Here is a 26,477-nt window from a genome sequence, read left to right as displayed (position 1 = left end):
CTTCTTCTTCTTCTGCTACAGAGAGAAAACTGCAAAAAATCTGTTCAGAAGCTTTCATTGATTTTACGCTTAGCATAATCCCCTGCCACTGACAGAATCACTGGAAAACAAAATCAATTGATTAAAGCATCCACTTTATTGTCCCTCCTGGTTGTAAGAGTGGCCATGTGATTCCAAGCAGTCCTTTCATATCTCCATAGATGACACCGCTGTGTTCACATGTATAGTCTTTACTACACGAGCTGCGTATTATCACAGCTCCTTTTATCAGAGACACAAAACCGAGCTGTGTTTTGTCCCCGCCTTCAGAAGGAATGTATTTATTTATTGATAATTGTTTGTTTTCAAAGCACATGAAGCACGTAAAGCCTCTGATTTCTCATGTGGAAAATTCACTTGCATTTTTCTTTGTTCATATTCCAAAAGTATTTTGCATATCACTTATTTATCATTTTACTTTTTAATATCGCCTTGCTTACAGTGATGTTGCCGCGAAACAGATAAAATATCGATGCTCTTTCCCCTCACACAGAAATGATTTAACACCTTTGGTTCCGTACACCTGACACTGACATCTTTACAGAACCTGCACATCCGAGCACGCACACATAAACAAAACACATGCGATCACTTACGGTCTCATGTTGCATGTGCTATCTGTGTATTGTTGGAAGTTGTCTGCAGGGAGAGTGACGCTGCTTTAAGTGGCACCCTGATTAAAAAGAAATGTTTGCACTCAGCAGCTGATGGGAGACAAAATGGAGCTTTAAGCAGTTTAAGTTCTGTTACTGAAGTTTGTCTCTGTCATGATTTTTGAGGCGCTGAAGATTAGGAGAGGGGGAAAAAAGTTATTCAGCTGAAGCCACAGTCCCACTGCGACGTTATCATAACGTAGCTTTGTGTAATTAATGAATTGGATCTGCGTTACGTGAAATTTAGATGTATAGGGAGCAATAAAGTCACTGGAGCCGCAGTTAAATTGTTTTTAGAATCGTATCTAACCTTTATAATTCAGAAAAATTCAATGGAGAGTTAAATGTCTTCAGAATGTATTGTTATTGACGGAGGGAGGAGAGGACGGCACGTAAGGGCGAGTGCTTTTCAAACACTTTCTTAAGATGACCTCAGTCTTCATAAAAGCATTATTTTTACTAGAATAAAAAAGAAATAGGTTCATATGTGGGTCACCAGTCGTCCCTGGGTTTTTCAGTCCGGCGGAGTTGCACAGTTTTCGGAGGAATGTGTGGAATTTGTTTAAAAAATTGAAATCTGATAAAGAGACTAACCACGTACCCTTGCTCCGCTTGTCGAACTTGAATTTGTAAAAGATGGAATGCAATTTTAGCTGATTCAAAATTCTTTAATATGAAGAATTACAACCATCTAAATTTCAGTTCTCAGTAAACCAAGTGCTGAGCTGCCGGTGCTGCTAAGAAACATTTCAAAAAAGGAAAATATCCTCAGTTTAAAAAGTGAACGAATCGTTTCGTAAACATGCTCGACTGAAGGTTAGACGCTTTCACCGGGGTCCCCATCCTGCAGTGAGCAGGCCGCTATAGCGCTTCACTGTGATGTATTTTTAATGGTTTAATAATAAATTATTAGCGGGGAGGCTCAAGTGTTGTTGTGATATATATATTTTCATATACTTGCTTGTTCGGCCAAAGTATAGCTCCTCCGTAAAAGTGAACACAGCCATTTTTTTTTTCTTTCCTGCCCTAATGTTGACTGCACAGGCTTTAGAATCAATATTATACCCCTCATAAAACATGAATGACTGCACGAAACAGAAACATAGCATGGCCCAGTTGAGTTGTATTCCTAATAGGGTGTGAAAAAGCTTGCACTGACTTGTTAGGTACTGCAGCTACAGCACTGCAGTACCTCGTGACAGCTCTCCCTGCTGCTGTATAAAGCGTTGCGCGGGGGGTTTATCGTTCGGTGGAGGGCCTTGACGTCTGCTGACCCGTGTTTAGGAGAAAGGGGCTTCCACTGCAATGCCTGTCATCCTTTGTTAAAGAAGCACCACTTGCTCTGGCCTGCACCTTCTGTCCAAAGTAATTTCCCAAGAAAAAATGGTGTCCCTTTGATGTTTTCATGGAGGACGGCTGCACCCGTCCGTGGCGTGTCTTCAGTGGCACGCTCTTGTCCGGGACTGTTTACGAGGCGACGTGTCAGAGAATAATTTCAATTTGTCGAAGTCGCAGGTCTTCATCGCAGTCGTACCCATTTTACAGTTGAGTATAGCTCGCAGATTCATTGTGTGAACAGTGCCAGTAAAAGGTTAATTAAATCAGTAGAGGAGTCACAGCAAAGTGTGCTGTAGCACAGCAAGCACCAAAGGCTTTTTGGGTGGGAGTATGAAAGCGTATCAGACACCCTCTAACATGCCTCTCTGTGTGCATGTGTTCATGTTGCCTCACTCTGCGCCGCTTCCTCTCTCACGTGTACAAAAACACAAGCGTGTGCGCACACACACGGCACACATCTCACTTTGTTTCTCACACTTTATCACTCCAAGATTAGAAAAATCATGCAAAAGTGCATCGACACGTGCACGCGCGACGTCACACTGACGAAGGTGACACGCCATCTGTCAAATTCCCGTCTCAGATCTGCGCCTTGTATTGTGACAGTGGAAGCAGCCTATTGATCGTCGCAGGCAGAATTCCTCCGTCGCCGCTTTCATAATTCAATATGGCACAAGCCGACCACAAAAAGAATAAATAACATCACAGGGGTTTTTTTTCTTTTTTCTCCGGTCAAAAGGGCTGGCCATCTGTGACGTTTTTTGAAGATCACTCCAAAACTGGCACAGAAAAGAGTTTCATCATTTGTTAATAGGAGCTGGGAAGGTGTCTGAGCTTCATCTCGCGCTTCGTCAAAAGAGGAGGCGAGCTTTGATTGCCATCATTTATTGTCATCACTTCCCTGCTTGCTGGTGCTGTCACCGGTTAAGTGCTCATATTGTTATTGCTCGGGGTGACGGGGGGATGTGGGACGCGGCTGCGACGTTCGGAGGTGTCGTCGCAGGTGTCGTGCTCATCAGTGTTGTGAAAAGATCCGTGGTTTCTATTTTTGAAAGCCTGGAGGAGGTCGCTGCATCCGCGTCTCTGTGCGGAGCAGAAGTCGGCGACACTTGAGCCTTCGGGCGACGCAAATGGCAAACTGACCGCCAGTATCGGAATTGGGATTCATCCCTTTGAACACCGTGATGCATTGCATGTGTGAGATTCTTTTCAGTATATCTGTGCTGGAACACGTCTTGTGAACACATTATCACAACAGCAACACATGGTGAAAAGTGTCCACTCGCACCAAAGCGACCTCCTGCAGAGTGGATGATCTGATTAGACTTTGGAGTGTCGAGCTGTATAAATTTGCATTTTAATAGGAGAAAACAGATTTTCTTGAAACTACTATATCCCTTTAATACTTTAAGGAGTTCATATGATATCAATGGCATCATTGCTCATTAATGTATTAACTGTCTTTAAAAAACCATATCCTAAATATGTCTTGATGATTATGGCTTAATGTCAGGTAATTTATGACAGTTCCTTCCAAATGCCGGATTTGGATGACGTGCGACGTCAACATAACGGATAAATATATTTAATTTCCGATGGGCACTGTGTAGTTTTGGAGAAGAATTTTAATACTTGCAATATTAATGAGATAATGATACAAACAGAAGTAAATATTTATTTTTTCCGCAACTTAATAAACAAGCTGTTCTCAGAGGAACATAACGTCCCCAGAACGCTGTTTGAAGCTAGGAAGGTGGCAGGGTCCGCCACGTATAAACAGGTCAGTTTGTTCATTCAGTCACAAAAATTAAGAGAGTTGTTGAGTATGAAATATATCAAATGACATCCTCAAACTACATATGGCACCTTTGAGTCTCTACATAGCGATGCTAGTTTTGCAAAAAACTGTAATTCGCTATTAATCAGTCAATTGTTCATTCAGTTAATTGATTGTCTAGTCGATTAGCATCAGAAAATTGTGAAAATGTCGACCAGGACATGTTAGAGCTGAAGGTCGTGTCTTCAGGTGTCCAGTTCCGTCTTAGAAGATCCTCAACAACAATCTTTTGTCCTTTTCGCTTCGTAAATGACTGAAACAATAATTCAATTAATAAAATAGTTACCGATTAATCAACTTTATATTCTCAACTTAATCTTAAGATTGACAACGAACCATTCTGTGTCATGATTTGCCAATAAAGCTTCCAAGTGGAGCACTCGTGTGTAAATGAGTATTTAGCCTCACAAACCTCACGTAGTCGTAGCTGCAGTGTAAAAAGCTGTTGACGCTGTCCAACATCTATTTTCTCTCACCTTATCATTTGGCATCAACATTCGCCTTTCTGACTTAAGTGTCAACCATTTCTGCGTCTCAGAGCGTCGACTGACGACGCCGCACCCGGACCGGTCTAATCACTCGCCGGTGCCAGACTGCAGGACGTGTTATTACGATTAGGAATTACACTGCAGTTGTCAATTACGAGGGCCACTATTTACCGTCCTCAAGAGAAAACGGCTCATTTCATTTCATCACACAGCCTAATTGAGTGATTGTATTACCATGCTGTACGGAAATAGTCAGGAAGCCACTTTATACTCTATGAATATCAATGGAAGAGACAGGGATTAGCATGTTGGTCCAATTGTGATGTTCATAATTACATGTATGACTGGTATCCCCCAGCAAGCATCCGTGTTCCTCCAAAGCCCCACATTCACTTTAAGTCTCCTGGGAAGTGGATATAAAATACATGAGACGTATAGAAAAAGACGTATATGTTACACTGATTTCCTCCGAAGCGGATAATCAAGGAGGTAGCGCTCATTTTTCTTGCAGGTGAATTAAAACCACAATGTTAAATTTAAAGCACTAAGTCTATACGCTCTGAAAGGACAGACTAAAGTTGATATACTGTAGAATCAAGGTCTTTGTTTTTCGTTTAATATCGACCAAAATAGATTTCTTCTCTCTCTCCGGTGCGCCGCTGGGTGTTCAGACGTGGTCCCAAGACGAGCGCCAACCCACCGATCTATTTAGATTCATGTCTTCTTCCTTTTACGATATCCTTTTTCTCCCCTATCATGGGACACAGGAATATTTGTTATATCTATTGTCATGGTGCTGTGGCTTTGACCTTTTTGCGCTCCTCGGTTCTTGATGTTGGCAATCAAAAAGTTGGAAGTCGAGGTGATTCTTTTGTTGCCGCCTCATCTGAATGTAGAAAACGTCGCTGCTTTACCTGTTGTGTAGCACTCGTGGGGTCAACTCATGTCACGCTCACTTTGTTGTCCTCTAAATAGTTTGGTTTGTAAAACGTCTTTTGTCCGTTTAAGCTCCAACATGTCCTTGAGCATCAGAGAAAGCTGTGAATCGAGTTATCGGTCAGGTTAACATACAACTAAACATTGAAAACGCTTTGTTATCGAGCAGGTTTTCTGCTCTTGAAGCAGCAGCAGAACCCACATTTTAAATCGTCCAATTGAGTGACCAAGTGAAATGATGAAAATATGTGTAAAAATGTATTTTGTTAATTGTGTCGGGCTGCCCTCATTTCCTCTCTGACACACGCAATTAAAAGCACATTTTAACTGCAAATTATACCACTGGATCTTTTCATTGGCAGAGAAAATGTGTCGGAGTCTTTTATACACATGAATAAATGTTTCATTAAAAGGCCTCGACTTCAGACGGAATTTCAGGGAGTTTTCGTCATGTGAGCGTTTCATCTGGCGCGAACAATGCTACAAATCAAAGGGTTTCGATCTCAGTTTACTCGGGCTGCATCAAATAGTCTCTAATATTTGCCTGATTTAATAAGGTGAAAGTTTTCGACGGAGAGTCGCTCGCAGCATGAAGCCAGCAGGGTGCTGTTCCCCCCGTGCACAGAAAAAACCCAAACAGTTTTGAATATGAAATATCAGGGACGTAATGTTCAGCAGGGATGCGGGGGCATGTCCCGCTCGTGTTGTCATCAGTGTTGATGTGCTCATGTGTTAGCGAGCCGTCACAGTGGTGAGCCGAGCGAGGAGCGGGGGATTCTTTTGAAACCTGTTTCTTTGCCCCGAGTCTTGCCTCTCAGGCTGTATGCAGGTTGCCCCTCCTTATTGCTGGAGGCTTGTAGAGTTGAGACTTAATCTAATGTCAGATATTATAAAACTTACATTTTCTTCGGAGCATTTCCTTATAGTGTAAGGTAACACTATGTACCTGCGTATTTAGGAATGTACTTTAATTATAGTTGTTGTTATATTTCCTTTATTTGTTTTAACTTGTTCGTTACTTATTAATTCAGTTACTTTATTCCGTATATTAGTCAACATGTAGATTAATAACAAGAACACCAATAAGCAAATGTGATATATGTATATATATGAAATTACCCTATATGACATGAAGAGATTGGAACAATTTATTTTTTATTTCCGCGTATTAGTTCAGCTCAAACTAATATTTATACTCATGTATGAAAAAACTATTTGCACATATATAACATATACGTTTAAATGCATAATATACAAAACAACCATGTTAATGACTCAGTTGATGGTGCGAAAATGTATTTAACCTCAACAGTAACTGTAATCTACAACATGCATGCAGCATCTTTATGATACCATGTAAAAATTCAATATTTAATTTCATATATGTTATAAACCTATATCTCCATGTATCTAAGGATTTATGTATGTGAAATTCATATATTGCACCATAGGTAACATATATTAGCAGCATGACTCTGGATTTAGGGGCATATATGTCATTGTATCATAACAACATCGGTAACATCGGTTAGAATTATTGCACCGTTTTAAAAAAACCTGCAATTCACATTTTACAATGTAAAATTCACAGGTTTTTCTTGACAGTGTGTCCGCTGCAGTAACTGCACATTTTTCACAGGTGAGGCTGTGTATTGATCAGGTTTTTATGTCATTGTAAAGACATTACAGACATCAGAGTCATGCAGATAAATCCACAATTAAGAGTGGCATAAAAATGGCTATAAAATTGTGTCTAGACGACCTCATCGGCAACATGGGACATTTTGGGGCTGAAGCATATTTGAGACTTTTACTTGTACCAATGTTTTGAGATTTATTCTTCATATTTTATTTAACGAGTCGCGCTAGGTTAATATACGGAAACTGACAGGGAACCAGAGAAAATGCAGTAAGCAGGCTGTTGATGAGACGTCCTGTTGGCTCATCTGGGAGACAAGGGCAGGGAGGCGGAGCCAGATAAAACCTTGCAGGATCCCTTCACGCTCACGGCTTTCTCAACACGTCATCCCTGTTTCTGTCACTCTTTAGTAAAGGGCGCTGCACTATGAGAGAGGCGGCCCAAAATAATCTCACTCATTGATGTTTTGCATGAAATCTTGGCAGGTCTTCCTCACTTGAGTAACAGCATCCACTCACCTTGTAAGCTGTTCAGGTGATGGGATTTTAAATATATAAGCCATTTCCCTTAAAAAGAAAAAAAATAAATCTAAGTTTGTTATCCAGGCTTAAAATAGTTTATATGACAGAATGAAATAGATCAGTATTCCCCACGTTGGATGTTTCTTCAGGCCATTTTTGCTTCGCAGCAGGGGGGAAAAAGAGCTCTCTGCTAGAGGACACTCTTATGGCTCTGTAGAGGGACTTCAAGGGCTGATTGGAAAGAGGCTGATGCTACGAGGAAATCTAGAGGAACATAGACACACTCCAACACTTACACACACTTCCTTTCCTGAAGGGAGAAAGGTCAGTATCCAGAGGAGGAAATGGTGAGCCATTGTTATGATTGATCACACGGCAAGGTCCAGGGAGGACGCGGTGTCACTTTCATTGTCAAACTCATTATACCACAGAAGAAGATTCCCCTCCCCTGCTCTCATGTCCTTTCTCCTCAGCAGTCATGTGAAGAGACCCCCTCGCTGCATGCTGGGATGAGTTGGGCATGTCGAAGAGGAAAGCCAAGTGAAATATGCTGAACACACACAATGTTTTCGGTTGCTACACTATATGTGGGGAAATGCATAATTCTGCAACGAGCTAGAGAAGAAAAAAAAGCAGCTGAAAGTACGGGAGAGAAGAGAAAGCATTTTAAATGAGCGGTGCAGCAGTTCTCGCTTGGAACATTAGCAATTTAACAATCAACGTATACAGTCGACAACGAGGAGAACGGCCAAATCAATTAAAATATAACAAAATTGATGCCTTGTAGCCAACGGCAGCCCTGCAAGAGGTTTGGAAGGATATTCTGGTCCTGATTAAAAATGAATGGTATCAGAATACATAAAGCTTTCTGGCCAAGTGCCCGGAGCAAAGCATCCTGAAACTGTGGTCACTTCAGAGGCAGGGGGAAAGGCATTAGGTATCCGGGCTATGAGGGCATGCTCAAGTAACAGACTGTTCTCGGTTCAATTCATCTAATCACCAATGCAAACCTAAGCACTTTGCAGATATAGATTTGAGGCCAACGATTGATATTGTATACCATGTAAACTGATTCATGCTCAAAGAAAGGAAACATATTCTCCTGTAAAAGGCTCTCTTCTGCGGATCCCGCCTCGACCTATCAGAGCCCGGGCCTTTTATCTCGGTTGAACACGACCCAACACTAACAAACAGAACATGAAACAGAATCCTTAATTTAGTCGACAAAATCTTATTTTCCCTCAAAATGCACGTCTCAATATTACAAACTGTGCCCTGGAATAGCCATGATCGTGGTTTGCATAATGAAGTTACGTGTGAATCAGTATAGAGCTTACATATTTGTTTTACTCTGCTCATCTTGCTTTACATTAGCCCCTTGCGATTTGAGAACACCTGATTGGATTAGGGCTGATTTAGCTGCCCAATTGTAATGTAAATATTTTTAGGTAAAATAAAACCCACTTTATTCACAAATCACATTATGCATGTTTGTGTTTTTTTTGGTGTATTGTGGTTGTTCCTGTACACCGTGTTGCAGTCGTCGGGGTTTGTCCTCCTCAGAAAGAAAACACGATGAAGACGAAAACAAACAAAATACCGATCCCTGCCGCTAAGCTCATTATTCAGGGTCATATGAAGCGATGAGTAATTCAATCCCAACTTCTAGACACTTCTTGTTTGGATTATTTTGCCTCGGTGCTATTGATCCCGCCTAAAGGCTTCCAACAGAGGTGAGGGCTGTCTCTGCCAAGAGTAGAGGTCACTCAGATAAATTGGCCAGGTTGGCTTTTAGCAGCTCCAGGGTCAAAGCCCATTCATCTTATTAGGCCGATGTATCCTTTTAGAGGCCTCAGCAGTAGGATTAGACAATAGAGCAGCACCGGGGCATTAGATGACAGACCATTTGGCAAATAGGTTAGAGCAGTTTCCACCTATTGTCTTCTTCAACATTGCCCAATGGAGCTGTCTGCACAGTTTTGCATGGCAGCTCTAAAGGTTGGAGGGTTTAGAAAAGAGAGATTCACTCGTTATGGGAGCAGGCTGGGTGATTTTGTGAAGGATGCTTTTACAAAGTGAATACAACAAAACAACATTATGACACACACACACACACACATCCCGACTACAGTCCGAGACAATATGCTGGAGTGTTTCCAGTCGCCGAGATGTTTTTTCACCCGCGAGTTCGGATTATTACCAAGAAATTGTTTGTTTCCTTCAGGTTAGCTTTTCTTTTCTCTACTTTAAGCTTCATCTTTAAACCTTAACTTTTTTGTCTCCTCGGGGGAAATCTCCGTCGCAGTAAAACATAAAAAGACAATAAATAAAAACAAAAGGTATTATGAAAAAGACAAAAACAAATGCCTCCCAAATAAAACGGCGCAGTGTAACACCTGCTGTACATCCTGTCATCATTAACCACCAGTGCTGCTGGAAAACTGATCTCTACTTAAAGGCTCTGAGCAACCAGAGCTCTTCAGTAAACTTTTTACATTTATATTAACAAACTTTGGACTCGCCAGTTTTAGTGACATCTAGTAGATGCTTAATCTTTTTGGCCTGATACCAATTCTGATATCAATACACTGGCTGGTTTATGTGATAGTTGTTGGTGATAAACAATGGAGGCAGGATATTTTATAGTTTTACAAAAAACTTAAATTAGCCATCTGCATTATGATCTCTACAAAACTAATCATACTGAAATGACATGACGTGCGCTCGTACTGGTGTACTTTGATAATACTGGATAATTGATACATCAGTCGGGCTCCAGCTTTTAGAGATGTAGTTGCAAACAACACTGAATAGCCCTCGTCTCACTCTCCACAATGGTGGCGGCTTAAAACATAAAAAAAAAAACCCTCAAATCTCCAGAACCAGCGCTCAGTTTGTCCATCCTGGGCTCCTGTAGATGCATATTGGTGCAACCTGGTGGACGACATGAAGACGACCAGCTCCCTCTGTAGATCAATAAACATTCTTCTTTTAAATGATTACACCCTAATGAAAACTAACATGTTTTAATTCATAATTATCAATACTCTATTTCAGCTGATAGATCCAAATAAATCCTACACACTGGACCTTTAAAGGCTGCAGCTAGAAATGACATTAATCAAGAATTAATTGAAATTAATTATAGTATAAAAAATGACCGAACGTGAAAAATTCACAAAATCCATAGTGACATCTTCATATCTCTTGTTCCAGTGTCCAAACCCAAAGATATTCAGTTTACTATCATGAATGACTAAAACATTTAAGAAGCTACAAACAGTGATTGTGTTGATTTTGCTTAAAAATGATGTCATAATAGCAAATAATTCTCTGTACAAAGTTTTTTTATCTTATCACCAAACTTCTGAGTCTTGATCCAGACAAGCTGGACTCTGATCTGATGCCTCGCTCCAAATCTTTGGTATCATTCGGTATCAAGTGATCACACAGGCCAGCTGGGCAAACATGAGCTTCCTGCCTACAGTTTGCTTATGTCATGTTACATGATTTCTGGGTGTGGGATCTCACATTTGCTGCCATTTCGAGCCGCCGGCGTGCAAAGTTGCCCAGTACAGATTTAAGACAAGTCAAACAGGGACAAGGGGAGATGATGTCACTTGTTGCTTAACTACTTTAACTTAATTTCAGCAAAGGAAGAAAGGAAAGCACCATGAAATGTGGCTGATGACGGGAATAAAAAGGATATATGACTCTGCATCTGTGTGTTGTTTCTGCTCGATTTAAAACAAACTAAGTGATTAGACGCGTCGTGGCACGAGTTGTCACGCAGACATATCGACACCGCATTGAGCAGTTTTCGTGCAGCTACTCACCGATTTCTCCTCCAGTCTTTCTATCACTACAGCAGTGCAGCCTTTACGTCTCGTATACTTAATACATTGTTGAAGGAGCCCAAACGCGGTGTCAAGATGACACACACAGTTCTCCAGTAATTGGATGCCCACCCCTCTCCCCATCCCCCCTACTCTGCTCCACACTATTGTTGAGAGAAAAATGTGTTGGCTCTAATTTAAACTCAGCCTCTGACGCTCTTCACTGCACTTACCAAAAAACACTGAAATACATTGACATTTTTCACTATAATGGTGCTACTGAGAAATCTCTTTTTCTATTAGCCTTTTTGTAAAGATGTAGCAGTACGGGGTAATTGCAAATGAATTATAAGGTGGTGATGATTAAAGTACCTTTTGCCATAGTGTTGGCAAAACTATTCTTTTCCTTAACTGGTTTTTCCAGGACAAAAGAGATCCCCGGTCGACCCTCATCAGAGCCCATTGCTGCCTAGACAATTCATTGAAGGCCTATAATCATAGAGATCCACTTTAATGGTCCAAACCACCTGTTTACTCCCCTCTATAGTGGAGGTCTTTTGTTTTTTGTTTTCCTTTTCAGGCCGTCTGCTACTGAAGCTGCTTGTTCTCACATCATTTGAAGACACACTGAGGGGACAGTCGGGCTTCTAGAGGACTTTCTCTGAGTTTGCTCTTGAAAGAAGTACGAGGATGACATTTGGGACTTCATTAAAATAGCTTGAGAGCGAATTTTTCTTCCACCCTCTGCTGCATGACACAATATATTTACCACAGCAAAGGAATATTACTCACAAATAATCCACCGCCGCAGTCCGCCTCATGCAGAAGCCATTTTGAATCTTAAGTAAAGTGGCGGCTTTGTGACTGATGAGTCGCTCTGTAATATATTAAATCATCTTGTCATCCTGTCTGGGTCCATCACATTTCCATAGTAGACAACATTCTGTGTCATTTATGTACAGAGTGATGTTGCACGCTTAGATTACATGGAATGAAAGCTTCGATGATTGCTTTGAGCAATTTGATGAGGGTGTCTGCGGTCAGGACTAAATATAAAACGATATGTACACCCATTCAAACCAGAGGAGACTCATCTCCTTCTTTAATTCTTTATGCACCAGTTTATTTTGGGCGGTGAGTCAGTTCCTCATATGCAGAATCCACTGGAGATGTAACACTTTTTTTTTTTTTTTTTCCACCTGAAAGATAAAGATTGTGTGTACGACAGTCTGAAGTGAGGCGGAAACCAAACCGACTCTTTGTATAGTTCCTGGTGGCAGCGTTGCACGGTCCCTGTGCTTTACACCAGCCTTATAGTCTCCGAGGTAGCTGAGAGCCAAATGAAAGTACAATATTAGCTAGAAAATGGAGCATTATGGTAATGCGTCCTGGGCGACAACTTCAGTCGTGCAGGCTCAGATTATCTCGTAGAACTGCTTTAACTCTCCATTATACCTCATGAACAACATTCATTTCACCACTGGCTGCCTACCAGGGTGGGCCATATTCTCTCCATCATTTAGTTTGTAGATGTTAGTGTTACATGCGCCAGGTGCTGGCTGACAACTAAATGAATAATGTGTCTGGAAGAGGGGGAAACTCAGTCAGGGGAAGCCCATTCCCTGGACTCTCCATTAATATCACAGTCCACTCTTTCAGGGGATACTGCTGACATTTTGCTCTCTGTGTAATAGAGACCTAACCTTTAAGCACTGTAAGGAAGAAGTCATTTTTCATAATCCGCTGTCCATTTTGGAGAATTCCCCAACTGCTCCCTTCTATGCATCTGTCCTCATTTCCCTCCTATTGTTTTATATTTTTTATTTCCTGTTAGGAATGTGCAGCAGTCATCATTTGTTTTCAGGCTTGGAAATGTGTAAAATGAAATTCTCTCCGCTGATACTGGAACTCTATCACACTTCTCCAAAAATACAATACCCATTGCCGAATTATGTGTAATTCATGAGACAGATTTTACAGTGCGAGCCAGGCCATAGTTGATGACTTGGATGGATGATCACACTGCACATTTTGTTGTGTCCAAGTCTGCCTTAATTCCTCAAATCCAGACTCGAGTGTTAAGCCACCATAAGAAAAACCGGCAGATCCCTGGTGTCCTTCTTGAAGCCGAGCATGCTGAGGGAAAGTCATTGTTTCAGCAGCCGGTAATGATGATTAGCCACAATCTGGGGGATCGACTGCACATCGGTCAAATGCGTCGACATCCTCAAAGGGAAAGATGGCCCACTGTCCCAGCCACGCATACTGAGCAGATTGATTGTGTTTCCTGGAGAGATTTAGGGGAAATCTTTGATGTGTGCATGGTAATAATGTGGATGTTGCCATGAAATGCAAAGCAACTGGCTCTGAGTTCAAGAGCTGCAGCCCTTTTAACATATTCTGATAGAAATCTCAAGTTAAAGGATAATGTAGCTGTGTGAAACAAGGCAAGACTATAAATAAACATACTGATAGTGTATCATTTCATCTCTGATGACTAGCTTTAGTCTATCTCTACATCACATTACTCCTTTCACAAGAGGAGTGCATATTTTCATTAGGGCTCTGATGTTACCAAAAAAACATGATGATGATGATGAAGATGATGATGATGATGATGCTCCTTGTCTGTCTGATGTGGGTTCAGTCTGTCTCTGGTCCTTTACATTAAACAAAATGGATGAAGGTGTCTGCTACAAGAAGGCAGGGAAACACTCACTGATGTAAAGTAACACACTTTTTTAAAAAGCATTTGCTCCTCTTCTACTATTACCAGTGGTGGAAATTAACTAAATTAATTTTCAAGTATTACATTTAAAGGAGCTTAAAGGATTTAAAGTGTTGTGTTGTTTCTGGCGCCCCCTGTGGACAAAAGCGGTACAAGCACCACGTGTTGTATCTTGATCCGGCTGGTGTTTGCATTTGTTTTGGAAACGAATGAAAGAAAAATGCAACCAATCTTAAATTAAATAATTCATGATGACAGTGAAACAAAGAAAACTTTGTTTTAGTGCCATCTATCATAAACAATTATTTTGTTTATTTTTAAATTTTTTTGCTATTGTTTAGGGATCGACCGATATGGATCTTTTAGGGCCGATGCTGATTGTTTTTTCATCAGCCGTAGCCGATGACCGATACAGACTGCCGATTTTCTTGAGCCGATATTTGGAGCCGATACTACTTTTGCTCCCTCAATTTACATCGTAAAAATTACACAATGATGATAACAAATGTTACCAGTCTCAATTTTAAAAAAAAGGAACATTTATTGAAATTAAAAAAGGCATTACAACCATTACATTACAACCATTCAATTAATTTTTAACACGTGGAAACGCGTTTTTCCGAGCCGCCTTTGAACGCACCATGAGCAGGCGGACCCAGGCTGCAAACAAACACCGCGGTGGTGTTGTGAAGGATTTGAATCACACAGACGTAGATTCAGATGTTGTTCAGCAAACCAGCCAAGAGGCAAAAAACTCATTTTTTTCCAAACAAACTGTGTAAGGTGAGTAATGCTGTTGCATGTAGATAATGTTTAGCTAAATGATGACTTACTAATAAATGTCAATATATCAAGTTAAGCTAGTTAACAATTGTTAACTGTTAGCTATGTTAAATCGCTTGCTAGGTGCCGAGGTGGTAGTAACTAGTTACATTTACTCTGTTACATTTCCTTGAGTAACTTTTTGGACAAATTGTACTCTTACAGTTTTACGTTGTTAAATGTTTTACTTTTACTTGAGCAATATTATTCTAAAGTAAGTTAACAATACTCTTACTTGAGTAACGTTCAGGGATGGAAATCAGCACCTGCCAAACGCAGTTGAATTTGTGTGCTGGCGGTGAATTGAATCAGTTTACCAGCCATTCCAGTCAGATCTGATCCAATTAATGATCGATATCTTGGTTAAGACATAACAGTGCGCTTTTCACAACCTCTAGAGTTAGATCCGGTCAAATTATACGTTTCTGATTGGACCAAAGTTTCAGTTGGACTTTAGAAGGGCCGGAGTTCCAACATAGAACTGCCGTAGGCGGTCATTGTGACTGCTAGATTTAAACTCTATAATCTCTCATGTAAATACCCAGCTGAGTGATGAATGCATTCATTGTGTCATGATATTTAAAAAAAAACGAAATAACAGCCAAATGTACATTTTAACAAGTTGAATTAGGCTATACATTTATCAATATTCATATCGTAGCACATAGTAAACTGTAATTATTGCATATTTACACACGATTTTAATAGAGAAAACTCAGAACACGAAAATTAACGAATAAAAATAACTTATTTGATGATGAAACATTTTATTTTAACACTTTATAGTATAAATAAAAAAATAATAATAATCGAAAAAGCTTGAATAAACCCACTCCTCCTTAATTTCTGCACAGAACTTGTGCTCACTGTTGTTTTGCACATATTTTTTTAATCTTTATACAAGAGAAAGAGCAGGGTCATGAAGGAGAAAGTGGACCAGAGGCCAGCAGCAGCAGGAATGGACAGGGAGGGTCTTCACAGCAGGTGAGGAGAAATTATGACCATAATCCTTAGAACGTCTCTGTTGTAACTGGCTGAGAGAAAATATCGATGGCATAAAAGGGACTTTAAGGTTAAATTCTACAACAATTTCACTACTACTACTGTATTCCTAATTCTATTTCAAAATGTTGCTTGCCATTAAATTAAATTATGTGGCTTATTACCATGTTACCTTGTCACTACCATTCCATTTTGGTGCTGATAATTTGAAACAGAAACAGTGTTTTACAGAACTTTTCATGTTCAGTGTCATTTGGCATTTAATTATCTGGTTACTCACCCTGTAGATGTTCGAGGGTCATTCTGTGTCAAGAGTTTGGCAGCTTTAGATTTTAGATTTTGACAGTATATAATTTTAAAGACGTGAAGTCTGTCCCCTGGTGCTGTGCTGTTTGTGGTTATGTGGTTCTTTAGCCACTTAGGAGAGGTGCAATTGAATGCAAGAGGATAATAAATCACTCAATAGACCTCTGAATAATTTGTCCCCCTCACTTCTGAAATGATGGCTACGCCCCTGAAAAAAGGTGAGGTAGAACAAGAACAAGTAAACAGTATTTAACAAATATTAAAAACAGGTGAGGTAGAACAGTGCTCTGTGGATAGCTGCCACACTGGATCGGTTTTCTGCTCTGCCATTTCTTGCAGCGTCTCCAGCAACACGCCTGTGGACGCCTGTCTGTAAATAACGCCGGATCGGCGAACGCAGCAGCCCACATCGGCCGATGCCAATATATGTAAAAAATGCATAATATCGATAATATCGGCCGGCCAGTGTATCAGTCTATCACTGTATTGGTCCGTCACTACTATTGTTATTGCCTCTGGCTGCTGTGGCACACAAATGTCCCCGTTTGTGGGACATTAATGGATTACTGATTCTGATTCTGATTCTTTACTCCTCAATTAATCGTCAGCAGTCCAATATCAAAAAGTTATTTTTAGTTTTATGACTTATCCAACCTGCATAAGTCAGAATCAACCTGGTGTCAGACTGTAGGAATGTATTTAATGATCTCGTATGCTCATGTAGGTCATTTAGAGGCATCAGTGTTAGACTGAGATGAAACATAACCAGTTTAAAATTACTAAAGTAGTTTACTTGAGTATTTGTATTTTCTGCTACTTTATACTTTTACTCAGATTCAAATCAGACGGCAGTTATTTTATTTTCTACTTGTAAATTCATCAGCTGTACTTTGTTTGCAGGTTTAGAACACAAATGCAAATGATAATCAGCAAATAAATTAATATGTAATATTGTAGACTAAGAAAACTTTATTGATCCCAGAAAAGAAGCTTACAGTACCCAACAGATAAACCACCTTTAAGTGATGAGCGCATTAAAGCAGCCGTGATTATAATCCAATATTTAATATATATCGTTCAGAACAATTAGTACTTCTACTTTCAGTACTTTAAATATATTATGATGCCAACAATTTTGTACTTTAAGTCTCTCTTCAGCGTGGTATTGCTACTTTATGAGCACTTTTTCCACTTGTGACCGTCGGATACTCGAGAGCTGCTGATGAGGGAAATCTGGCCGGTGCATTTTTTACGGTGGTTTACATGTGATCATAATGTGGTAATTGGATAGCTCATTTATTTCACTTAGGTCTAGCTGGAGGTCTCCACGCTGAAATTAATTTTGCACGGATACCTACCTTTGACATGATTGATGATTCACACAAAGCTCTCTGGTTTTGCTGTGTGTATTAGCGTGAGCATGAAGACCGCTCCGAAGCTCAAAAATGTTCATTTTAGTAACAGTGTTCTACTGCACGTCATTTGTGCAAAGCCAGTTCTTAAAGATTCCAATGAAAGAAACACCCACTGGCACCATGCATGGAAATATTCCTCTCCTTTTGCTTTACTGGAAATAGCCTTTATTATAGAAACAATGATAGAATCCAGTAAATCAGGGAAAAGTATAGGGTGTAGTGTTGCCATCAATAATAGATTGGAAACAAGTCGGCACTGATGGAACCTGAGGCCTTTCCTTTGTGGAGGTCTTAGTGCCGTAGCGGTGCATGTGAATAATGCATGGTCCCAGATAGACTCCAGCTCCCTCTCTAGCCCTTCCACTCACTGGCAGCCTGGCTTGCAGGCTGGGGCGCCACTTTTCCCCAGCAGTGATTGGCTGTGCCTTGAGGGCAGTGGAGGAGATGGGAAATCACCTGCCCCATTTAGCCATGCTGTGCTAGCTGCCTCGGCGCCCCACTGTTTAGACCTTTGTGTCTGCTGCCGGCACTCGACGTTAGGACCTCTGGTTAACTTTAGTCGTGGATGCAGCGGCACAGAGCTGTCATTTGGATACTTATTATCGCCCCGGACTTTTTTGAAAGGTAAATCTGCTGCACAGCTGCACTCCCAAGGTCCTTTTTCTATTTTTCACCCCTTTCTTTTTACCAGACAGAGTCGGCATTGTGATCATCAGTGATGCAGTGTCGCAGTTGTGCCACAATCACCGTTGTTGCTTCTGCTTCTCCCTCGATGTTCCACACCCCGATCCCCCCTGCCGACCCACCCACTATCCTCCCTTTCACTGTCTTTTTTTTTTTTTAAAGATATTTTGAACGTTTTCTTTCACACGCTGACGTATGGTGCCGGTGTGGGGAGCGCCCGCTGCATTCTCAATGATTCAGCCCTGAGAACCAAGAGGGCTCTCGGCGTCCTCTCACCCAGGGGTCTCGGTGGGGAGTCTGCTGAAGCTGGGCACCCAGTCCAGCCCCCCATGGAGTGAGAGCCTGGCCGTGGCAACACATAATCCATATTCTAAAGGCCAGCTGGACTGAGACCATGGAGCACAAGGAGAGCAAAGAGACGTAGCACCCCCGCCCACATCCCACTTCCCAGTAACTGAGTACCTCAGACAGCTTTGGCATGTCAAAACTGAAACTGGGGCTGAATAGCCGTCATTTAGCAACAGCTCTTTAGTGGAAATAAGAGTCCATTTTACCCTTTTCGCTGGAGAATTAAGCATATTATGTGAAGAAGACCCTGGCCTGTTTCCCATATTGTTTACTCGGGTGAAATTTACTGCGGCATCTATGCCAGTGTGGATGCCGTTTTCCCCTCCTTCTCCCGCCCTCTTTGTTTGCACATGCCGCTGTAGTGAAAATGAGCTACTTGGCTGTAGGTGGTTGAGTATCCAGGGGGGCTTTTGTTGTAATCCTGCTTTGACAGTGGATGGATAAACGCAGACGGGTGACTGTCAGAAGGCAGGTATTTCAACAGACTCATATTTATTCCCTGAACACACCGAACCCAAGCCCGCTACCTCTGCAGTTACCACTGCTTTCTCTCCCAACCCCAATTACTGTGTTCCTAACCAAGCCCTCTGTACACAATCATGCCGCACACTATATTCCCATTGTGCCCTGTTGTCCATTATAAACAACATGGTAAAAAATGTGCACAAACACTGTATTGTGTTGCCCCGTTTATTGGCTGTATTGTCGGTAATCATTAACAATCTGATGCATGAATTTGTCGTACAATAGGATACTGCGAACGCGGCTTTAACTTACCCATGTGACTGCATCTAGTTTTAATTCTGCTACCTCTCTGAGGCACACCCAGCGGGAATTATAATGAGGCCGTTTGTTATTCCCAAAAGAATAGAAATCGACATCATCTCCGAGGTGTTCTGAAATGACTAATGTAGAAATGCTTCCATCTTAAAATAGCCTGTCCTATAGCGGGTCTCGGATACCGTCTCTTCAGGATGGATGATGAATATAATAATTTGGGCCACTCAATACGAATTTCACTCAAGCCGTATGGAAGTGGGACACTCTTGGATTACAAGGACCGCAGTCCAAGCTCGTAACATATTTCCCCACTTGAGCCTACAGGCGCGACCGAACTCTTTGAGCCAATGTGGGGTTGCACTGGGGAAATGTCAAAGAAGCACTCCCTTGTTCTCAACCCCAGAGGCATCACGTTTGATGTCCACCTTCAAAGGAATCTTATCAGCGCTTTGCTGTTTTTTAGTTGTTGGTCATTAATGAAAGCTGAGTATTAGACTGCTGCACGCAGATGATAATTTATAAAAATGAATGCTCAGTTGATGGTGCAAAGATATGATGCACTGCAGCACCGTGTGACTTATTAGACTTCACTATTAGACGTAGCTTTAATGGGTGGAGGGATGTTTTCATGTGCATCATATCATTACGTATGAGTGGTTCACAATTTGGCAAGTAGGATGCATTTTTAAAAATATGTGGTGAAAATACTGCATTATAGATAAAATGTCCACCTTGAATTTAGTTTTAGTTTAAGACCTATGTCACAGGCAGCGGGAGATTTATGTCGACTCCCTATTTATTGACCAGCTAACGTTATTACTCAGGGTGTTTAATTTCAAATCTAGTGTAATCACTTGACAGTCTAATTTTCAGTCACATGATGGACGATGATTCTGGGATGCTGTTTCTAATGTCATGCTCTTATAGATACTGCTGCCCTGAATTGCAATTTCGCAGAATTTTCATCTAAGTGTCACCTTTTAAAATGGCAATGAGGCATATCCCCCCCCATCGGCGTTTACAAGTAGTATTATTATTATCTGTTGCAAAGACAAGGAGATCCTCTGTGTTTTCCTCAGAGTCACAAATACCAACAACACGGGCCGAAACGGTGAGTTCATTCAATCATTTAGTGGAAATGGATCGCCAGATAACCTTTCTTTTCCCCGGGGACCACGTGCCCCGCGGCAGGCAAAATTGCATGGTGACAGCGAGGTTACAGGAAACTAATGTAAGCGCAGATGCTTTCATTGTTTAGCTCATAATGACACGGTGAAGCAGAAAACTTGTCTAATATTTGACAGTTTAAGGGATTCAAACCAGATATTATTTTTGCAGTATGTGGTCAATAGACTCACAAATTGCCACTGTTGTTAGAAGGCACCGGTTATTTGGCCATTCCACAGAAAGCACAGGGAGTCATTATCCATCTTTAAATAATTAATCTCCTCCTTTGGAGCCAGAAGTGACCATATTTGGATTATAGAGGGTGGAGCTGGGGAGGATATCCAGATTGGATCTGACTGAGAGTCCTGCTGTGGTAGAGACTCGTCAATCACAAGGAAGCCACGCCCTAAAGCGACCTAAAAGCTTTACTGTCTGTTTTACTCTGAATGGCACTCTCATTTACAAAATGAACATCATGATGTATTGAAGAAGACTTGAAACTAGCAATTAAGACCATAAGCTCATTATGAAATGGTTTACTGAGGTAATGAATCAAGTGAGAAGTAGGGTAATTCCCTCATAATCTTACATACAAGTTATTTTTCTTCTTTTTGAAACCAGTGGAGTCGCCCCCTCCTGGCTGTTAGAAGGACTGCAGGTTGTCATCAGGTTTATCTTTTAACAGAGTTATGATACAGGAGATATAAGTGGACATTTAGAAGGCAGGGAGGGTCTGCTGAGAAATGCTGTCCAGTTGCATTATGGGAAATGTAGGATTAAGTGTTTTTTTGAGCTTTTTTGCCTTTCTTTTTGTAATCTGTCTCTTTTTTGTCCCCTCACTTTGTGGAAATGCACATTTAAATCACTGGAGTGCTCGTTTAAGCTCGGTTATGGGAATGTGTGCTCAGCTAAGTAAATTCAAGCTAATATTTTCCTGGACTCGTAGCTGAAATGAGGCTCTTAATCCCATCCGTCAATGTTGAAAGTACTCGCTCACAGCTCATTTCAGGACCTTCAGGTAAACAAAGTCCAGTCTGTTCTTTTGTGAGCGGCTAATTTTACGAAATGTGCAGAGCTGGAAGTGACCTGACTTAATGCTTTCACAGGGTGCAAAAGGATCACCTTAGCTGATATTGTACGATGACTGCAGTGTCTACATTTAATATATCTACGATCTATAGAGGCTCACAGTAATACAGTACTAGAACTATTATCTATATGCCCTTTTATTTAGCCTGCATTAAAAAAATATCCAGCACTTCTCCTGAGAATCTAATGAGGACGTGGTCGTTTCTGGTTTGCAGACGACTGAGTGAAATAAGCTATTTTCTTTTGATTAGCAGCTGCCTCTTCAGAGCTGTCAAATATTTTGCCTTCTTTTCAAAATGCTGTCAACAGTAAACAAACTGACGCCGACGATCGAGCAAACAAGAGGAGATCAAAACAAGGACCGGGTAGCTTTAGCTCTCATCCCCCATCGACAGAGACCTCGCACAATTAATGCATTATTTCTGGTGCACTCGTCGCCCCGATTGTTCAAACTCATCTGCGATCATATTAGCAGATCATGTTCGGTCGTGATTCTCGATTGTGAGTGCGGTTATTTCTCTATACCGCTTTAATCCACGGCGCAATGTATCGCGTGTACTGGGCTTTTCTGATGAGCTTAGGATGTAATGAAATATCGAAAATAGCACGACAGAAACAGAAAATTCATTATGAATGTCAGCAAAACAAAGCTAAATCATAGATTGTATTTTAATGTGATTAATCAAATGGTGTCAAACAGAAGGAGAGCCATTTGGAAGTGACACTTTGAGGTCTGCCCGCAGTAACAAAGTGACACACTCCCCCTCATGAATTCACATCAAGGTTTTATGTCAAAGCCTGTCACCCGGCTCGATAATCTTTTTGATACCATTCCTAATATTTGTGTTTTTAACCGGTGGCAGCCCCTCCCTCCCTCCCCTTCCTCCTTTCTTCTCCCGCTACTTATTTTGAGGGGTAAACACACACGCAAAGCTCCTCAGCCTATCATCTGTGACCGCCGCTACAGCCAGACAGCGTAACACGATCCATGATAGAGTGGTGCAAATCGCCCAGTGCTTTCGTCTACCATCTCGCACGAGGAGGGGGAGAGGAGAAGCCCGTGAGATAGGTTGAGTAAAAAAAAAAAGAAAAAAAGGGAAGGAAAGAAGAAAGAGGAGGAGGTGGAGAGCTGCTGGAGAGTGCGGCAGCGGTGGCTGGCAACTAGAACGATGCTGGTGTGACTTTCCGGTCCACTAGGTTTTAACCCTTTTGACATCGCTTGAGTGCCATCCATGTGTCAGTGCGATAGTGTTCTCGTGCAGTCTGAGGCTCGCGTAGCGACACTGGGAAGAGGAGGAGATCTGGAACGTTTGTAAATCCAATACAAAGCAGCATCGCAGTCTGAGAAGTGGACCTTGGTACAGTGAAGCCTCAGTGGGGGATTGCTACAGGCATTCTTTAAGGTAACACACCAACTTCTTTCTAATCCTTTTATAATGAGCTTTGAAAAAAAAAAAGCACGAATTCAAATCTAGGTTACCAGTCTGTGGATTTTACAGTATTTTCTTAGTGCCGTTTTTTTTTTGGCTGGACATCTGTGCTGACAAATCTGGAGTTGAGCATGGATTGCATCTGTCAACAACTTGGATGTGGCGAAATAATGTTTAATGCATTACAAGGGCAGTGTACCAGCAGCTCCCAGGCCTTATTGTTACCGCAGAAAGCCACAGTCTATTGTATTCCTTTCAATTCCCTTGTGGATCTTCTTCTCCTTATGAGGGGGCGGCGTGTGTTGTGTTTAAAATGGTACTGCAGCCCTTACACGTGTAAATTGATAATACAGTGTCTTTCACTTGGCCAAAATCCACGTCCACAGGCTGCGAAATATTGACAGGAAGGAGCGAGTGAGGGCTCATGCTGGACGTCAGCAGGGTCAAGACGCTTTACGGCCACCTAGAAACATTTTCATTGAGTTGTTTGCTGGCGAATTCCATTGCTATTTTACATGAACACACAGTAATGGCATAAAGATTATAGTTTCTGCCACGTCATCAGAAGCTCTGCTTGATTATGTGGGACAAATGGATGAAAGGGGTTTTAATATTGTATGAAATACAATATTGGTCTGTATCGCCTTAAGCTTTCTAAACTGCATCAGCGCGATAAGACACTCCGCTTGTGTTCCTTGGCTCATGCTCCACGAGAAACTGCAGCTCTTTTTAGAAACCTCACATATCCAATATTTAACGAGACATCTGCGAAGTACTATGGGTAATGCATTCAAACAGGGAACCCTAGGTGTTGCTTTTGGGGTGCTGACTTGCCTTTTGATTAATCATTTGAGGCTGACGTCACAGCCTAGCAGACAGAGATGGATTGAAGTGCTTAGCAGACCAATAGCTACAAAGACAAAGAGTAATTGGCGAGTGGCTAGTGGTGGCCAATGTAAGCAGAGCAGATGCATCAACACTGGAATAAGTCTAAGTTCTGCAGAGGGTCACGCAGTGGCAGTCGCACATACATTTATAGGTGACAGGTAAATACGAGCAGGTAAATGCAATGAGCCTTTCCTCCGCGGGCGTCGCATCTTATGAGGCATCACAATGAATTATTCTGCGGGCCATGAGGTGAGTCGTGGAGCACGGCAGGTATATATTTAGCTGCCTGAAAGAGTGGGAAATGATTAATTATCTACTACATTTATTTGTGCATTTTAACATCCATCAGTAGTATAATTTTAAAGCTGCAGTCTCACGATGGCGTTAGTTTTATATAGGCGGGTTTTGGCCACGTTTGCCTGTGCAGCATGCAGCATGTAGGGGTAATTGAGGGGGTGGGCGTGCAGCTGAGGAGGTGGGTGTATTGTGATCCAGCCATCTTTATATGTCAGTGGTAATTACATTGAAAAAGTGGGTTTGTGTCTCTGGGGAAGGCTGCGAATGCTATATAAAACATGCTGAGTGGTATATGCCAGATGAGAGGTGAAGTTTTAATGAAGCACATGTGCAATCTGAATGGGAATAACAACTTTAATATCATAAATCATAATGCGCTGATGGACCATCAATACTTTGCACGGGATTGCTTTGTTTCATGGTTCTCTCTGCGGACCGGAGCTGCTCGGCATTCACATTAACAGCGAGGTCTGTGCAATTTTTGTTTTAATTTTCTTTTCTCATGTTTCACCAGGCAGCTCTGCCAATCTTATTCCCCTCTTAGTCTTACTGGCAAACACATGTCAGGACTTCAGGGACGGCGAGATGCTTAGCCAACAAAGGCTATTGTGTATTATGATGTGGTTTCTCAATGAACTGTTCCATAATTTATGTTATGAAAGGATGAACTGTTGTTTAATTTATGTAATGTCTGAATGAGGACTATCTGGATCGGTTTATTGGGCAGTGCTGCATCTCTCCATGTGGACCTTTGAGTTTATGTTCTGTTCTTCTCATATCCGGTTATGAAGTTCAGCAGCAGCTTAAACTCCCTAAAACTAAAACATCAGCAGAAATGACTCAAAATATGTTTTTCTTGTTTATTTTTTAATCCCTAAAATCCCATTAATTCACCAATCACTGTATTTTCTGTAGAGTCAGACACAACATGGAGAGGAAACGTGTCTTTTTTAGTATTTTCAACCACATTTTCTGATTTTTTAAATGTAATTTATCGTAAAGAAGTCTCTGCATTCAATCCTGTCACAAAAACATAAAGATAGATGGATGGATAGCCTGCATACATACATATACATGCATGAATACATACATAAAAAAAGCTGTGCATGAATACATACATACTGTTAATGCACACAGCACACACTTTCCATTCAGCGTACAACTGACATTCATTATATATGCAGGTAGATCATTGCACGATTAATTAATAGGCAGAAAACCACCTCGTGTCTGCCTCCTCAGAAGACAAAGCTGACATTATTTTTTCCATAACTATCTTATCCACATCTGAAATAATCTTAATAAGGTTTTTGGAAGGCAGCGAGTGTGAAATTGTCCACAGAGTGATGTCATCCGGGAGACACTGAACCCTTGTTTTTAATTAAAACTCAAATAATGTGAAGGAGAAATCAGCGCACCTGAAAGCTCCAACAAGTGTCTGTCGGGAAAAAGTCGATTAAAATATGAAGTGTAATCACGACGGAGAACGTAAACGTGATAGAAATGGTCGATTATTGAGAATTGTATGATAGAGATAGAAAATACAGATTAAATACCGTTGATTCTTTTGTACAACTGGTTCTTCTTGAATGGTATTGACGCAAATGTCAGCATGATGAGGTTTAAACGTGGTGAAAAATCCATCATGCAAAGACTACTTTCTGCTATTGAAGGTTTTTTTTTTGTTCACCTTGTCAAACACTCGACTAAATCCAAGCAGAAGGCTGATTTCCCTTCATGTGTAAAACGTGAAGGTTGGAATGCACCGACTGCAGCTGCTCACTGCTCAGAACAAATTCCAAAAATTGAAAAGTGGAGAAAGAAATAAATGTGTCGGCAGATGGAATTACATCCAGTATAAAGATCGTATTGATTTAAAAAGTGACAGTGTCGCGGTAGATGTTAAAACGCCACAGTTAAAGACGGGAACGCAAATTGGAAATACAAAGAGCGGCATCAAGCATCTAACTGCTTGTTTTTGACAGAGTAAAGTCGTGGAGAAGCTCATTTATCTCACAGTTCGTTGTCAGCAGTGTGGGAAGTATTTGTGTCACTGAAAAATACTCAACTGCAAGTAAAAGTCCTGCTGGTCTTTAAGTCAAAGTATGTAAGTGTTATGAGCAAAATGTACATAGATATAAAATAATAATCATAATATATGTTGTATTATTTCTGTACATTACGCAGTATGCAGTGATAATAATGTGCAAGTAGCCTTTTACTGTTGTTGTTGT

General features: G+C 41.1%; 1 protein-coding gene across 9 annotated transcripts in view; it reads left to right on the top strand.

The window, feature by feature from the left end:
* Nucleotides 1-26,477, top strand: part of LOC115568823 (teneurin-3) — a 157,306-nt gene that overhangs the window by 22,027 nt on the left and 108,802 nt on the right. The window contains exon 1 of one of the 9 annotated variants that reach the window (XM_030396468.1): nucleotides 15,753-15,821. The exons of 7 other annotated variants lie outside the window; for them this stretch is intronic. The gene's annotated coding sequence lies outside the window, so the exon portion shown is untranslated. Of the gene's footprint in view, nucleotides 1-15,752; nucleotides 15,822-22,566; nucleotides 23,032-26,477 lie in introns of those variants that run through there. One more of the 9 variants, XM_030396466.1, reaches the window with a different exon arrangement.

This window comes from Sparus aurata, chromosome 18 (assembly GCF_900880675.1).
Source record: "Sparus aurata chromosome 18, fSpaAur1.1, whole genome shotgun sequence".
NCBI classification, from domain to species: domain Eukaryota; kingdom Metazoa; phylum Chordata; class Actinopteri; order Spariformes; family Sparidae; genus Sparus; species Sparus aurata.
Note: the sequence above shows the minus strand (reverse complement) of the source record. Positions and strands in the feature narration are given on the sequence as shown.